General features: G+C 41.2%; 1 long non-coding RNA gene across 2 annotated transcripts in view; it reads left to right on the forward strand.

Moving 5' to 3' along the window:
* LOC127931848 (uncharacterized) overlaps nt 1-17,642 on the forward strand; it is a 47,709-nt gene that overhangs the window by 7,558 nt on the left and 22,509 nt on the right. For both annotated transcript variants that reach the window (XR_008143262.1, XR_008143263.1), the window contains exon 2: nt 7,862-7,951. This is a non-coding gene — a long non-coding RNA (uncharacterized LOC127931848). The remainder of the gene's footprint in view (nt 1-7,861; nt 7,952-17,642) is intronic.

Consider the following 17,642-nt stretch of genomic DNA (forward strand, 5'->3'; position numbering starts at 1 on the left):
TGTTGGTGATGTGGACACCAAGGATCTTGAAACTCTGGACCCGCTCCACCACAGCCCCGTCGATGTGAATGGGGGCGTGTTCCGCCTTTCTTTTCCTATCGTCCACACCCATCTCCTTTGTCTTGTTGAGGGAGAGGTTGTTGTCCTGGCACCACACTGCCAGGTCTCTGACCTCCTCCCTATAGGCTGTCTCATCGTTGTCGATGATCAGGCCTATCTATCACTGTTGTGTTGTCAGCAAACTTAATGGTGTTGGAGTCGTGCTTGGCCATGCAGTCGTGGGTGAACAGGGAGTACAAGAGGGGACTAAGCACGCACTCCTGAGGGACCTGTCATGCCAAATAATGTCCCCCTTTGCGTCACAATGAGATTCGCTAAACTATTAGCGTCGGTTGCTATATCAACGGTGTGATGACCTAATGATTTGACTTTCGGAGATCGTGACAGCCTAAATTACGTTATTTTCATCATCGCTACGCAAACAGGGCTGATTTCCGCAACAATGTGGCTGTTTAAACAAGGTTTGTTTTGCTAATAAAATGAAAACATTAATTCGAACTACTTTTGGGTACCTTGTTAACATTACAACATGAAATCCTTGTCTTAAACTTTGCTATGTTTCGGAAATGGCAAAGAAAAGGTGTAATCTGCTTGACACAAAGTTACTTACCTTACAGATCACAAAGTCAGCTAATTTCCACTCCATTCATATGCAAATCCATTTGATTCATACTGGCTTGTCTGGCGGTCATGTTTTCATTTTAACCTGCCCTTATCTTCGCTGAAATAATATCATTTCAGTACTCCTCTATTATGATTCCTTTTGTTCTATCTCGCATAGCTCATTAGTACCCCCTTGTGGTTGAATATATATATTTATCTATTGTAGGTCCTAGGATACAACAATGAATAATGCGGAACAAAGAAATGTCATCAAAGAATACCTTACAAATTACAATAATGAACACCTTGTGAAACAACTGTGAAAACCAAACGGGCAATATATAAGATTTTAATACATAAACTTTTATATTTTTGTAATGCAGGCGTGTCATTCATTTTCACAGATAATTGTTTGCACACTCACATGGCAATCAGACTGAAATACTTCATTCTGGTGGGTGGAATAGAGAGGTGGGTGCTGTGTGGTTGGGAGGTTCTGCCTGTCACCTGAATGTCAGACAGTCTTAGAAGGGGGACTTGAAGAGGGAGAGTACGAAGTCCATGCACTAATGCCCTCTTTGTTCTGTTTGCAGTGCTAATTTTTTTTTAGTTCATCTGTGTATCGCATATATTATGTGCCCAGTATGATACGGCTAGCAACCTTTATTAGCAGATAATGACAGCAACCATAGCTTTAGATGATGTAATGAGATGGAGGAGGATGGCATGAGTGGGCAGATTGTTGGGTAATCAGACGTCACTTGATGCAGAATTACGTCTGGAGGGAGATAATATAATAATAATAATAATAATATATGCCATTTAGCGGACGCTTTTATCCAAAGCGACTTACAGTCATGTGTGCATACATTCTACGTATGGGTGGTCCCGGGAATCGAACCCACTACCCTGGCGTTACAAGCGCAAGAGTTAAATGATGAGGAGATAGGAAAGAGACAGAATCAAGAGACAGGTGCTGCAGCTAGTTCTTCCTGTCACGTGTCCTCGACAGGCAACGTGTCACGGTCGTCATAATGAGGAGACCAAGGTGCAGCGTGGTAAGCAAACATCTCTCTTTTATTAGAGAGAACACTGAACAGAACAAAACAACAAAACGTGAAGCAATATGGCTAGTGCAGAACAGGCAACTAAACATAGAATAACAACCCACAAAATACCCAAGGAATATGGCTACCTAAATATGGTTCCCAATCAGAGACAACGATAAACAGCTGCCTCTGATTGAGAACCAATCTAGGCAACCATAGACATATAAACACCTAGACTAGAAAAACCCCTAGACATACAAGACCCCCTAGACAATCCAAAAACTAAACAAACCACCCTTGTCACACATAATAAAGATGTAATATAATAAAGAAAACAAAGATAACTAAGGTCAGGGGCGTGACACAACCACTCTCAGTCAGGGGTGGTGGGATGGAAAAGCAGACAAAGGATACTTCAGTTTCAATAACATGGTACTGGTTTAGTTGGAAGCCCTCTCCACCACGTCAAGGTACAGGCAGAGAGAAGTTTATTTTAAATGTTTATTACCCAGTTTAATTAAAGCCTTTAACCCCCTACTCTATCTCTGTAGTGTTTGACCTGATGGGTCTTGGATAGGTGTAGCAATATGGTGATAACTCAACCCTGCTGTGTAATGGACTCCAGGAGACTTCTGCCATATTACATACACAAATATAGAACCTCCAGATATGCAAACACTAACTAGAAACCAATGTCCAATTCCATACCAACCCCGGCCTAAAATGTGATTCATGGCTAGGGAGAATGGGTAAAGGACCAGTAAGGAACTGGGCAACTGAACAGCCAATGAAACATTTTAGCAGGTTTAGAATATTTACCAGCAAACAAATGGAAAAAATATACAAATATTTACATGCTTGTAAACGTTACTTGCAATACAAGACAAATACATGTGCTGTATACTTACCAACCAACCTCACAGCCAATGTCTGCAAGAAAACACATCTTTATACAAATTAGAAACAGTATTACACAGGTTATTAGCAATAACATACAGTTTACAAAAAGATGCAGTTGTAGTAAAATACCTACCGTCTTGAGGTGGGGAGCCGGTCAAGCAGTGACAACACGGGTGGGGAAACCAGATGACAGACGATGGACAGACAAATTCACACACATTGATGACATGAGACAGACAAGACATGAAAATGCTTGCACCGGGCCACCTCCTTACCTTCTCTCACGTATTTCTGACAGAAGCAGTGGACCTCTGTTGTGTAGGGTGTGGACACCTTGGGAGGCCTGGACCCAGGACGGGGATTGGAATCGGGACTGGGAAATGGTGCCAGGCACCCAGCCTGAAAACTAGAGAAAATATGATTTCTCATGGATTTCTGATGGTCTCATGCCATGGAAGGGTTCCTCATCTCTGCAGAGAGTAAGACTGTTTGCAATAGAAAACAGCCCGCAATCTGTTTCCCCTTTCTGCCATTAGACGGATGGCCACTCCACAGTCACAGAGGTCAGTGGAAAAGATAAGAGAGAGATGAGTTGTGAGAGGAACTCTGGGCTGGTGTCACGACCACTGGAATCTTACACCTTAACAGTACCTACCAGGCAGCGGAGGTTACTTAGCGTGACCCAGTGGTTAGCCTTGAGATTGATTATCTGGACAAACCCCTGGACTAGTTGTCACGTTCGTCGTAAGAATTATCGGACCAAGGTGCAGTGTGATATGGTTTCCACATATTTATTAATTGAAACGCACAAAAACAATAAAGACACTAGTGTTGGTACTGCTGACAGCATGGCGATGCCGCCCACTGCGAGGAGGCCTTCTACTTCTGGATGCTGCACCTGCAAAAGAGCTTGAGCATGATCAATTGTAAAACTGTCTAACGAGGAAGAATGACCCCCGAAAGTCCTCCATCCGGCCACAGAGATGTCGAAGTTCAGTGTCGCCTTGATTGATAATACTGTATACTTCATATTATTACAAAGACATCTCTTACATATCTCTTGGAGGGCCAGGCAATAAATGAACAGCAGACAATCATTTTTACCTGGTCAAAAACCTCCACATCCTTCTCAGCCAGTGTTTGAACGTGGTCCTCTAATTGAGTGTATGTAAACTTCTGACCCACTGGGAATGAGAGAAGAAATAAAAGCTGAAATGCGCTGCAAGTTCTAGCAACAGCCCTAGCGATGTGTTGCTGCATACCCTTACCACCTGGCAGCGGTCTGGCAGGGAGTCCAGGATCCAGTTGCAAATTGAGGTGATTAGTCCCAGACTGTGAATGTTGACCTGTTTTAAAGGTCTTGCTCACATCGACTATGGAGAGCGTGATCACACAGGCTTCCGGAACAGCTGGTGCTCTCATGCATGCTTCAGTGTTGCTTGCCTCAAAGCTAGCATAAAAGGCCCGTCTGGTAGGCTCGTGTCACTGGGCAGCTCATGGCTGGGTTACCCTTTATAGTCCGTAATAGTTTGCAAGCCCTACCACATCTGACGAGCGTCAAAGCTGGTGTAGTAGAATTCAATCTTAGTCCTGTATTGACGCTATGCCTGTTTGATGGTTCGTCTGAGGGAATAGCGGGATTTCTTATCAGCGTCCATATTAGTGTCCCGCTCCTTGAAAGCAGCAGCCCTAGCCTTAAGCTCAGTGCGGATGTTGCCTGTAATCCATGGCTTCAGGTTGGGATATGTACATACTGTCACTAATATGGTCATAACACTGTCATGGCACATAGACTGTATTTAGACCTGTTGTGACATATATTACATTATTTTATGGCTGGTTATGACACCTACATAAGAGTGTCAAAACCCACAACACAAGGCAAAACATTGCTGTACACCATAGCCTATGTGTCAACAGTATGTTTATGTTATATAAACAATGTACCATATTAAATTATCATTGTAATTGCACATTGATGTCAGACATGCACCTACCCCAATGCTCTGTTGCTGGTGACCTGGATGAATGCAGGACCAGGTTTCACGAGTAGGACAAGACACCCTCTTTTTAACTGATGAAGACTGATATAAAAGCATGTATGTGATATGCCTATCTGGCTTACATGATTATCATGGTCATGATGCTTCTTGACGGTGTCATGAACAGTGACACAGGAAGGTCATAATGCTGCTTTATTTTCAACTAGTTATTTAAAATATGATTTAAAAAACATGACTGTAAAGATTTCATAACAACAACAAAGGATTTAAGAAACAAAATTTCAAACAAAAATCAACTTTGTGGCAGGGAAAAACGAATTGTAATAAATGTGGGTTCTGACACTCTATGTGCGTGTTATAACCAGTGGTGACCCATCATTCAGTGGTGCCCCGTTTTTGTTGTTGCCTGTTTTGCATTGTTATTTTGGCGTTAATACGTGTCACATATCAGTTTGAAAACAAATAAATAATTTAATTAATAAAGCCGCATACAAACATGGTCTCTTTTTTGCTTTCTTGAGTAAGGCAGGTGTTTCAGCTTAGCTTAGTGCTTTCTTGAGTAAGGCAGGTGTTTCAGCTTAGCTTAGTGCTTTCTTGAGTAAGGCAGGTGTTTCTGTGGTGGTGGGCAGCCATCAGAAAATACGGAGCATAGGGGTTGGTAATGTTCTCTAGTTGCGCCGTGATTGGCTCAGTGTTCTGTCATTCATGGTGACAATGAGTGGTTTGGAGGGAATCAGTGGCTAACTGCAAGCGTTGCAAAACAATGACTAGCCTGCTATTCAGTGGAGTGGGTGTGTGGACCCAAGTCTGGGTTTAATGGTCTCTTCTCCAAGCTTAAAGGGTAAACATTCAACACCACGGGCCAGAAAAGTTTGATAACAACATTTTCTCACAAGGACTGCCGCACCACCTTCCTATTCAAGTGAGCACAGCACAACAAGTTGAGTGGCTTGTAGGCTGAGGCATACATGATGTAATATGCCAGGGAGGTATGTATACTGTAGCTAAGAAAGTAATACTAAGTGTATGTTGTGTAGTAAGCTGATAGTAGCCCTTGTGCCTCACCCTAATAGTTTGTTCCCTTTCCCGCTCATAACATAGCTTACTGTTCTGACAAGGTGGTGCACATGTAGCCTATAGACTGTTTTAGAGAAATGTAATTATAGAATATTGTAAGAGCTTTAATTTTCTGCTTATATGCCCCCTTTATTTATGCTATGGTTCTGACTTGGTGTACAGGGAGAATACTGTAAGAACGGCCCATGTTCGGAATTCTATCTCTGTACATTTCAAAAGTGCTGAACAAATAGTTAGGACGGACGTAGTCAATATATCTCGCTCATTAATGTCTTAATCGAAATTACAGATTGCCTCTTATCCGCTCTTCGTTCCCTTATGCTTGTAATGAATTTCCTCCTCTTCTTCCGAAGAGGAGAGGCGAAACGGATCAGAGGACCAATACGCGGCGTGGTAATTGTCCATGGTACTTTTTAATACGTGAAGGTACACATGAACAAACTAACAAAAACAAGAAAATGTGAAAACTCAAAACAGTCCTATCTGGTGCACACACAGAGACAGGAACAATCACCCACAAACACACAGTGAAACCCAGGCCACCTAAGTATGATTCTCAATCAGAGACAACTAATGACACCTGCCTCTGATTGAGAACCATACTAGGCCGAAACATAGAAATTCCCAAAACCTAGACAAACAAACATAGACTGCCCACCCAACTCACACCCTGACCATACTAACTAAATACAAAACACAGAAAATAAAGGTCAGAACGTGACAATGCTATAGTTTGTACATCTCAATTGTCAGAAGAAACCACATTTGTTTATGCAAGTCAGCCATATCAGCATTTTTTTTTAAAGGCAGTAAATAAGACTGAATGAACTGTTTCACTGCCAGACAAGGCTCCGCTGATAGCCAGGTGTACCAGTGGTAATGATTAACTCCATGGTGCTGAAAAGAAAGCTCTGCTGTTGGGACAGATTTATGTAGGCCCTAACAGTTTGTGGGCACCGTTTGTCACCGTTACAGTGTAATTCATGTATTGTTTAGTGTTGTGTTTTATAGTGGCTTTGCTGGCATACATCTAAAACAACTGTTTTGAGTTTGTCCCGCCAATATTGACATGCTAAAATCACAGCAGGTCATAACTACGGTAGCCATAAAATAATGCACTAAATGTCACAACAGGTGTAAATATATCGGGCATTACAGTGTTATGACATGTTATGACATATTCCCTCTAAACTCATCTGGGACTGCCACGCAGAAATATCAGCCCACAGAGAAATGCACGAGATTGAATTTCACGAAACTTTCTAGAGCAGTCGACCAAACGGTCGATTGCGATCCACTCGTCGATCTCCAAGGCATTCCTAGTCGATCTCCAAGGCATTCCTAGTCGATCTCCAAGGCATTCCTAGTCGATCTCCAAGGCATTCCTAGTCGATCTCCAAGGCATTCCTAGTCGATCTCCAAGGCATTCCTAGTCGATCTCCAAGGCATTCCTAGTCGATCTCCAAGGCATTCCTAGTCGATCTCCAAGGCATTCCTAGTCGATCTCCAAGGCATTCCTAGTCGATCTCCAAGGCATTCCTAGTTGATCGCCAAACATTTCTGTTAAAAACCTAACGATAAAGCCTTTTGTTCCTATTTTGCATTATTCGTCTCGTGCTGTTGTTGGACCCAATTTAGCGGCCCTGCACGCCGGGTAGGCAAACTGTTGCCATTTTGAACCATTTCATGTGTCTGAAGGTACAAACTCTGTCTTCCCGGTGGGCCCAGAGAGCAAATCAAGTGCACTACAGGCCTACCGCTGGCCAATTGGATGGCTCAGACTACTGTGTCTGCAGTGACGTGGCAGGCATAAAAGAAAGCTACTGCAAAGTTGATACTGTGAGACTTCAAAACGTTTAAAACCATGATTAGATAAAGACTGTTAACGAATGCAGTTGTTTAAGTTCTTACTCAGCACTATCAATACTTTGTATTCAACACTTTTATAAGCCATAAAATCCATGTTCTTCCTATTTCCATTCAGCGCTACAACAAACAGTGTAGCAGTAATGAATGAGTAGGAAAGTGTATCTATAGGCTTGATTTGTTTGAGGAATTTCACTTTCACTGTCCATTGGAGTAACAAGGTGAATTTGTGCATGAGGCAGAAATAATGCATTGCGTCTGGAGTTTCCCCATCAGCTGAAAAATGTTTCCCTTTTTGGTCAGTTTCAGTGGAGGAAAGGGAGAGTGGCGATGTTGAGAGGCGGACCCTCAGTCTGTGTCACGATCTTGGAAATGAGCGGACCAAGGCACAGCGTGAGTATAGTTCCACATATTTATTTAAGTGAAACTAACAAACAAAATAACAAAACGTACAAAGACTGTGAGGACGTAGTGCCCAAACACACTAACAAACAATCAATATCCTATAAAACACAGGTGGGGAAATAGCTACCTAAATATGATCCCCAATCAGAGGCAACGATAAACAGCTGCCTCTAATTGGGAACCATATTAGCACCAACATAGAAATAGATATACTAGATCACCCCCTAGTCACGCCCTGACCTACTCCACCATAGAGAACCAAGGGCTCTCTATGGTCAGGGCGTGACAGCCTGCTGCTCTCTCCCTCCTCTGAGATTGACCATCAGATGCAGGCACCATCAGCCCTGTAAAATAAAAAACAAAAAGCAATAATAATAATAATTTAAATAATTTAAATGTATGCAAATAGACCATTGCCATATATGTATTTGTGCCATTTACTTTGAACTGGACTGTGTTTACAGCATGAGCGGTGGTGAGTAGATGCGCTTGTTTTGAGATCAAAGCAAGAGCTGCATGTAGCCATGTGTGAACAGTTTGTTCATATCCTTTGCTAGTTAGTGAGTTATTAGCCCAGTTATAGATCATTTATAGCCAGCAATAGAAGAGTGATTGCTTTCTACAAGAGCACAAAACGTCTACATTTCTAGGCATCTTTGAAAAGCGAGTCAGGTAAAGAGCTTTTTTTGTCATAAATTGGCAGTGTTGTATTTTTAAACAGGCTTGAATAAGCTAAGTGGCCAATAGGCAGAGGGTAGCATAATTTGTCTGATTCTCTGTAATAATGGTATAGGAATAATAATGCATTTTATTTTGTAAAGTGGTTGCTTGCATCAAACAACACAACAACATTTTCAGTCACCTCCTTGTCTGAAGGACAAGTGGATAAACGGGTTAATGTCAAGCCCTGCATATTTTTTTTCAAAGTCTCAATGAATGTAGTCCCACATTGAGCACCAGACATTGGCTGCTACTTTAGGCTGAGTGACAGAACAGCTATTTCCATGTTAAAATGTTATGGGATGTATTTTCTCCATTGGATTTTGATGGTAGGCCACTCTGGTAGGCCTACATTATGATCAAATAGCCACAGTAGCCTACTTGGCCACTGTTAAAACTGTAACTTAAAGTGGGTACAACCTCAGGGTTCACAGTAAACGTGCGCTGGAAGCTGCACAGAATTTTCACAATGTTCAAGTTTGCGCTCGGCAGACCTGAAATTTGCTCAGTGCCAAACATTTTTTAGAATGAACATTGGTAAATGTATTATGACACTGGGTAGTCAAGTAAAGTGTTACCCCAAAATCTAATATCATGGATGGCCAGTCATTGCATCCGTAGCTCTGGCTGTGAATTTAAGAGTGGGGCGGGAAGAACGTTTTGTTATTGTTTCACCTTTGATTGACGCTTTAACAGAGCGTTTACACAACACAAGCAGCACTCGCCTAGCCACGCTAGCCTCGTCCTCATATGGGCGCAAATAAGCTAGCAAGCAAGCTACAGTGAGGGGAAAAAGTGTTTGATCCCCTGCTGATTTTGTACGTTTGCCCACTGACAAAGAAATGATCCGTCTATAATTGTAATGGTGGTTTATTTGAACAGTGAAAGACAGAATAACAACAACAAAAATCCAGAAAAACACATGTCAAAAATGTTATAAATTGATTTGCATTTTAATGAGGGAAATAAGTATTTGACCCTTCTGCAAAACATTACTTAGTATTTGGTGGCAAAACCCTTGTTGGCAATCAGAGGTCAGACATTTCTTGTAGTTGGCCACCAGGTTTGCACACATCTCAGGAGGGATTTTGTCCTGAGATGTGTGCATATCTTCTCCAAATCATTAAGGTTTCGAGGCTGACGTTTGGCAACTCGAACCTTCAGCTCCCTCCACAGATTTTCTATGGGATCAAGGTCTGGAGGCTGGCTAGGCCACTCCAGGACCTTAATGTGCTTCTTCTTGAGCCACTCCTTTGTTGCCTTGGCCGTGTGTTTTGGGTCATTGTCATGCTGGAATACCCATCCACGACCCATTTTCAATGCCCTGGCTGAGGGAAGGAGGTTCTCACCCAAGATTTGACGGTACATGGCCCCGTCCATCGTCCCTTTGATGCGGTGAAGCTGTCCTGTCCCCTTAGCAGACAAACACCCCCAAAGCATAATGTTTCCACCTCCATGTTTGACGGTGAGGATGGTGTTCTTGGGGTCATAGGCAGCATTCCTCCTCCAAACATGGCGAGTTGAGTTGATGCCAAAGAGCTCCATTTTGGTCTCATCTGACCACAACACTTTCACCCAGTTGTCCTCTGAATCATTCAGATGTTCATTGGAAAACTTCAGACGGGCATGTATATGTGCTTTCTTGAGCAGGGGGACCTTGCGGGTGCTGCAGGATTTCAGTCTTTCATGGCGTAGTGTGTTACCAATTGTTTTCTTGGTGACTATGGTCCCAGCTGCCTTGAGATCGTTGACAAGATCCTCCCTTGTAGTTCTGGGCTGATTCCTCACCGTTCTCATGATCATTGCAACTCCACAAGGTGAGATCTTGCATGGAGCCCCAGGTCGAGGGAGATTGACAGTTCTTTTGTGTTTCCTCCATTTGCGAATAATCGCACCAACTATTGTCACCTTCTCACCAAGCTGCTTGGCGATGGTCTTGTAGCCCATTCCAGCCTTGTGTAGGTCTACAATATTGTCCCAGACATCCTTGGAGAGCTCTTTGGTCTTGGCCATAGTGGAGAGTTTGGAATCTGATTGATTGATTGCTTCTGTGGACAGGTGTCTTTTATACAGATAACAAACTGAGATTAGGAGCACTCCCTTTAAGAGTGTGCTCCTTATCTCAGCTCGTTGCCTGTATAAAAGACACCTGGGAGACAGAAATCTTTCTGATTGAAAGGGAGTCAAATACTTATTTCCCTCATTAAAATGCAAATCAATTTATAACATTTTTGACATGCATTTTTCTGGATTTGTTTTGTTGTTATTCTGTCTCTCACTGTTCAAATAAACCTACCATTACAATTATAGACTGATCATTTCTTTGTCAGTGGGCAAACGTACAAAGTCATCAGGGGATCAAATACTTTTTTCCCTCACTGTAGGTTGTGCTACGTATCAACAGACAGTATGCTCTACTTCTACATACAGGACTTCTCAGTTGGAACATTGCAACTCTTATGACCTAACAGTCATTAGCTTAAGTACTCGGAATAAAATGACTCACTTTGTTCCAAACCCCAAGCCAAGGCCTGTATGACATAGCTTTTTTTTCTTAAATAGCATCTACTGGATCTGGGCCACATGGCTTCAGAGTCAATCAGTCAAATTAAATGCACTTTGGACTGCCTTATAAATATGGAACATGTAGGCCTACCCCATTTAGCTGTACCCTCCAGTTCCCCTGTTATTGTGGTGATCAAGAGACAGTGGGAGGCCTGATAACATGCAGAACACAGAGACAGACAGTGCATCTCACCAGTAGCTGATTATCATCTGCTGAGTGGCAGCGAGTCACAAATAAATGGCACAAACTCTCACTCATTTATCAATGTTAATACATACACTACCGTTCAAAAGTTTGGGGTCACTTAGAAATGTCCTTGTTTTTTAAAGAAAAAATATTTTTTTGTCCATTAAAATAAACATCAAATTGATCAGAAATACAGTGTAGACATTGTTAATGTTATAAATGACTATTGTAGCTGGAAACAGCTGCTTCTTACTGGAATATCTACATAGGCATGCAGAGGCCCAACTATTGTTCTGATTAAAGAAGCAAAAAAACTGGCCTTCTTTAGACTAGTTGAGTATCTGGAGCATCAGCATTTGTGGGTTCGATTACAGGCTCAATATGGCCAGAAACAAATAACTTTCTTCTGAAACTCATCAGTCTATTCTTGTTCTGAGAAATGGCTATTCCATGCAAGAAATTGCCAAGAAACTGAAGATCTCGTACACCGCTGTGTACTACTCCCTTCACAGAACAGCGCAAACTGGCTCTAAGCAGAATAGAAAGAGGAGTGGGAGGCCCCGGTGCACAACTGAGCAAGAGGACAAGTACATTAGAGTGTCTAGTTTGAGAAACAGACGCTTCTCAAGTCCTCAACTGGCAGCATCATTAAATAGTACCCGCAAAGCACCATTCTCAACGTCAACAGTGAAGAGGCCTTCTAGGCAGAGTTGCAAAGAAAAAGCCATATCTCAGACTGGCCAATAAAAAGAAAGTGTCTGTGTTCTTTTGCCCATCTTAATATTTTACAACATTAACAATGTCTACACTGTATTTCAGATCAATTTGATGGTATTTTAAAGGACAAAAAACAAGGACATTTCTAAGTGACCTCAAACTTTTGAACGGTAGTGTACATACAAACACGCACTCGTTCTTCATCATGTTTTATACATGTCAAGCAATTATCATAATAGTAAATCCTGTTAACAAATGTTTCTAACACTGATGACTACAATAACTGATTTTTGATTCCCAGTAACAAGAGACAACATGGGGGTGTGCATGTTAACATTTTGTGAACTTTATTCAAAGAAAACAAGCAATTTTTAATATATTATTGATCCAGGAAGCAATTAACTTGTGCCTCTGTCGGAGATGGGAATTTGACGTGAAAGGGAACTAATTGGAGATATCTCTTTACAACATGCACTAGCGAGCAATCTACAGGAAAACAACATTTGATGGGATGAATGTGATGAGAGGATGGTAATATTCAGAATAAGGAGGATGCAGTGCTGAATTTGGTATAGAAGAAAATTGAATAGTTTTTGTAATATGGATAGGTTCACTCAAATTTCCATTAAAGGTAGAGCTTTATACAAGAATACAACTTAACAGCAATTTCCACTTAACAACCAAGGCAGGACCTAAGGACAATATCTAACATGAGACAATTATTAAGAAATAGAAACTCAGTGTGAGGTCCGTATTGTATCTACAACAATCCATCATCATACTGAAATCTGGTAATGCAAACGTATCTCAAGATCACTTATACTTAAGCAATAAGGCCCGAGGAGGTGTAGTATATGGCCAATATATCACGACTAAGGGCTGTTCCTATGCCCGATGCAACGCAGAGTGCCTGGACACAGCCCTTAGCCGTGGTATATTGGCCATATATCACAAACCACCGAGGAGCCTTTTTGCTATTATAAACTGGTTATCAACGTAATTAGTGCAATAAAAATAAATGTTTTGTCATACCCGTGGTATACGGTCTGATATACCACGGCTGTCAGCCAATCAGCATTCAGGGCTCAAACAACCCAGTTTATAATGTACTATACACAACCACAGTCATTATCTGTCACTCTTTTACTATGCCAACAGTGAAAGCAATAATCTGCGGAAGTTGCAAAAATAAATACACAAAAATATACTGAGAATCACAAACACAGCATAAATAACTTTTCCACATTATAAACACAGCACTTTGATCTGTATTCATACAAAGTGCACACCAACATCACCTGTTGGATCATTTAAGGTTACATACTTCAAGCGTACGTACAGTTTCATTACCAATTAGCCTTGCAACAGCTTGAAACTCTTCTAACTTAATTTCTGTTACTTGCTCAGTGTCATATCTGCTCTGTATTTTACCATCTGGAATAGGCACAAGTTCATACAGAAACAGGAAACTTTGTTCAGAAAAATGTTATAGTTTAAATTCAAAACACGTTGCTCTCATGCAATGTCATTCCTTGACCAGAAGAAATCGAAAAAAGTGCTATTTACATGTGAAAATGTAATGGGAGGAATTTTCTGCATTTTCTTCTTTTTTTACCAACTCTTTCTGGGCTCTCTGGTTGAGTTTATTGGCTAATTAATGTCAGTGATACCCAGTTAGTAGTGAAATATGAATGTCCTCCTGCATAACCTAAAGATTTCCCTAATCATTGTTAACCAATATTTGATCTTTAGTTAAGCAACCTGTAACAAGTAATTCTGTAGCTGGGGGACAGAAATACAGGTGGTTCACTTCATTCTTCCCTCACGTGGATGCTATAAATGGGTCTCTGTAGGTGAATTGAGGGTGCCTATAAGGGACACTAAGAGCACTGACTGAAATGTTTGGGGCATATGTACTGCACATCTGGTAGCTACAGTCAGGTGTAAAAAGATATCTCACAGTCAAATGTCATGTCAGTACCTTCTAGTGCTGAGTGATTAGTGCTTTTTGAGGTCGGTTGAGTTTCTGTTTGTTATGAAAAAATAGTCACGGTTTTCGATTTCATTTTTTGGGGGACATTAAATGCACTATGTATTATGTGGGTTGAATTCTGTAACAAAGAATAAAACAATTAATAAAGTTTGATGGTAGTGACTGCTCATTAATGCTTATCACTTATTCACCATCAATTATTTACATTATTTTACTGTAATAATATATTTCAGTTATGTATATTACATGTGTTTTATTTGATTATTTGATTAATTCCAAGTCATCATCTCATCTCTATAGAGCTGCTGGCTATGCTGTCTGACAAAATCACTATTTTAGTAGTTCTTCAAAGTAAATAAGGCATACTTTATAACTTCTTAATACCAACTATCAATCATGTATTTTCAGGTAGATTCCTTGCAGAGCAACTGATTTTTATCCCTCTATCTCTCTCCATCACATGTTCTCTCTTCTCTCCGTCTCGTGTCTGCTCCACACAGACTGGACAAGTAGGCGGGTGCACAATGGATTGTGATCATTGTAGTTTTATTATTATGTTTTCTGTGCTAAACTATGTAGAATATTGGCCTGTTGGACACTACAACTCCCTACTACATAGCACAGTTCGGCAAGGCTCCAGGCATAAGCGACTCCAGGCATAAGCGGCATTAGCAGTCGCTTTGGCCCCCAACCTAAAAGTATTATTTTTTTATGAACTCAGTCGGGGCCTCAACTTACTGTTGCGAGTTAGAATAGTATAATACACAGGGTGCAAGTTAGACATTTGGTTGTGTATCAGCAGTTTCTTATCTTGTTGGGTCAGTCACTGACAGCCACTCAATTAGCAATGTCAGCTAAGAATTTTTAGATTGATAAATTAGTCTAGCCAGTTATCTGAACTGATCTCCAGGGGGGCCCCATTGATTTTGTTAGTCACTCTCACTTATGATGGCATACTGAAAGTCATGGCAGAATGTGTAGAATCGCATGAAATTTGTTAGATATATTTTTGTTGTAATGTCTCTGCCCCATGCCCCCAAAAATTGTATTTGCTTTTAAGGGCAACTCCACCACTTTTCAACCTTATTTGCGTTATCTCCAGCACGAATACCAGTGTCAACATATGTGAAAACAGCTTATATCTTAGTTTTGTAGAAATACATTGCCTTCAGAATGTATTCATACCCCTTGAATTTGTCTCCCTGTGTTTGTTGGAAAGCAGACTGAACCAGATTTTCCTCTAGGATTTGACCTGTGCTTAGCTCTATTCCGTTTATTGTTATCCTTGACAATGACAAGCATACCCATACATGATGCAGCCACCACCATGCTTTAAAATATGAAGAGGGGTACTCAGTGATGTGTTGTGTTGGATTTGCCCCAAACATAACGCTTTGTATACAGGACATAAAGGTCATTTATATATATTTTTACCCATCTACCAATAGGTGCCCTTCATTGCGAGGCACTGGGAAAAAATCCCTGGTCTTTGTGGTTGAACCTGTACTTAAAATTCACCGCTCGACTGGCGGACCGTACAGATAATTGTATATCTGGGGTACAGAGATGAGGTAGTCATTCCAAAATTAGGTTAAACATGAGTCCAAGCAACTTATTATGTGACTTGTAAAAAAAAGTTTTACTCTGGAAGTTATTTAGGCTTGCCATAGCAAAGAGCTTCAATACTTATTGACACGAGACATTTCCGCTTTTCATTTTGAATTCATTTGTAAACATTCGTAAAAACATAATTCCACTTTGACATTATGGGGTATCGTGTGTAGGCCAGTGACAAAACAATCTCAATTGAATCTATTTTTCATTCTGACTGTAGCACAACAAAATGTGGAAAAAGTCTTGGGGTGTGAGTACTTTCTGAAGGCTCTGTAAATAGAAAGTTAAAAAGTTCTACCCGATGACATCATCAAAAGATAAAACCTTTTTAAATACTTGATTTTCAAACAATATGAGATTCACAGTGAAGTGGGGAGCAAAAAAAGACCCTCCCTTTCTTTAGAAACTCGTTGCAGATTTTGACCCTACCATGTGATGTCACAGAGAAGCATTTTTTTTTGTACATTGTTTTTTTAACCACAGATCATAGAAAATAGCTGTTTTAACATACACTTCATGACCAAAAGTATGTGGACACTTGCTCGTCGAACATCTCATTCCAAAATCATGGGCATTGATATGGAGTTGGTCCTCCTTTTGCTGCTATAACAGCCTCCAATCTGATGGGAAGGCTTTCCACTAGATGTTAGAACATTGCTAGAGGGACTTGCTTCCATTCAGCCACAAGAGCATTAGTGAGGTCGGGCACTGATTTTGGGCCATTAGGCCTGGCTCGCAGTCGGCGTCCCAATTCATCCCAAAGGTGTTCAATGGGGTTGAGGTCACGGCTCTGTGCAGGCCAGTCAATTTCTTCCACACTCGACAAACCATTTCTGTACGGACCTTGCTTTGTGCACAGATGTACAGTGGGGCAAAAAAGTATTTAGTCAGCCACCAATTGTGCAAGTTCTCTGACTTAAAAAGATGAGAGAGGCCTGTAATTTTCATCATAGATACACTTCAACTATGACGGACAAAATGAGAAAAAAAATCCAGAAAATCACATTGTAGGATTTTTAATGAATTTATTTGCAAATTACGGTGGAAAATAAGTATTTGGTCACCTACAAACAAGCAAGATTTCTGGCTCTCACAGACCTGTAACTTCTTCTTTAAGAGGCTCCTCTGTCCTCCACTCGTTACCTGTATTAATGACACCTGTTTGAACTTGTTATCAGTATAAAAGACACCTGTACACAACCTCAAACAGTCACACTCCAAACTCCACTATGGCCAAGACCAAAAAGCTGTCAAAGGACACCAGAAACAAAATTGTAACCTGCACCAGGCTGGGAAGACTGAATCTGCAATAGGTAAGCAGCTTGGTTTGAAGAAATCAACTGTGGGAGCAATTATTAGGAAATGGAAGACATACAAGACCACTGATAATCTCCCTCGATCTGGGGCTCCACGCAAGATCTCACCCCTTGGGGTCAAAATGATCACAAGAACAGTGAGCAAAAATCCCAGAACCACACGGGGGGACCTAGTGAATGACCTGCAGAGAGCTGGGACCAAAGTAACAAACGCCTACCATCAGTAACACACTACGCCGCCAGAGACTCAAATCCTGCAGTGCCAGACGTGTCCCCCTGCTTAAGCCAGTACATGTCCAGGCCCGTCTGAAGTTAGCTAGAGAGCATTTGGATGATCCAGAAGAAGATTGGGAGAATGTCATATGGTCAGATGAAACCAAAACAGAACTTTTTGGTAAAAACTCAACTCGTTGTGTTTGGAGGACAAATAATGCTGAGTTGCATCCAAAGAACACCATACCTACTGTGAAGCATGGGGTGGAAACATCATGCTTTGGGGCTGTTTTTCTGCAAAGGGACCAGGACGACTGTTCCGTGTAAAGGAAAGAATGAATGGGGCCATGTATC

This window comes from Oncorhynchus keta, chromosome 9 (assembly GCF_023373465.1).
Source record: "Oncorhynchus keta strain PuntledgeMale-10-30-2019 chromosome 9, Oket_V2, whole genome shotgun sequence".
NCBI classification, from domain to species: Eukaryota; Metazoa; Chordata; class Actinopteri; order Salmoniformes; family Salmonidae; genus Oncorhynchus; species Oncorhynchus keta.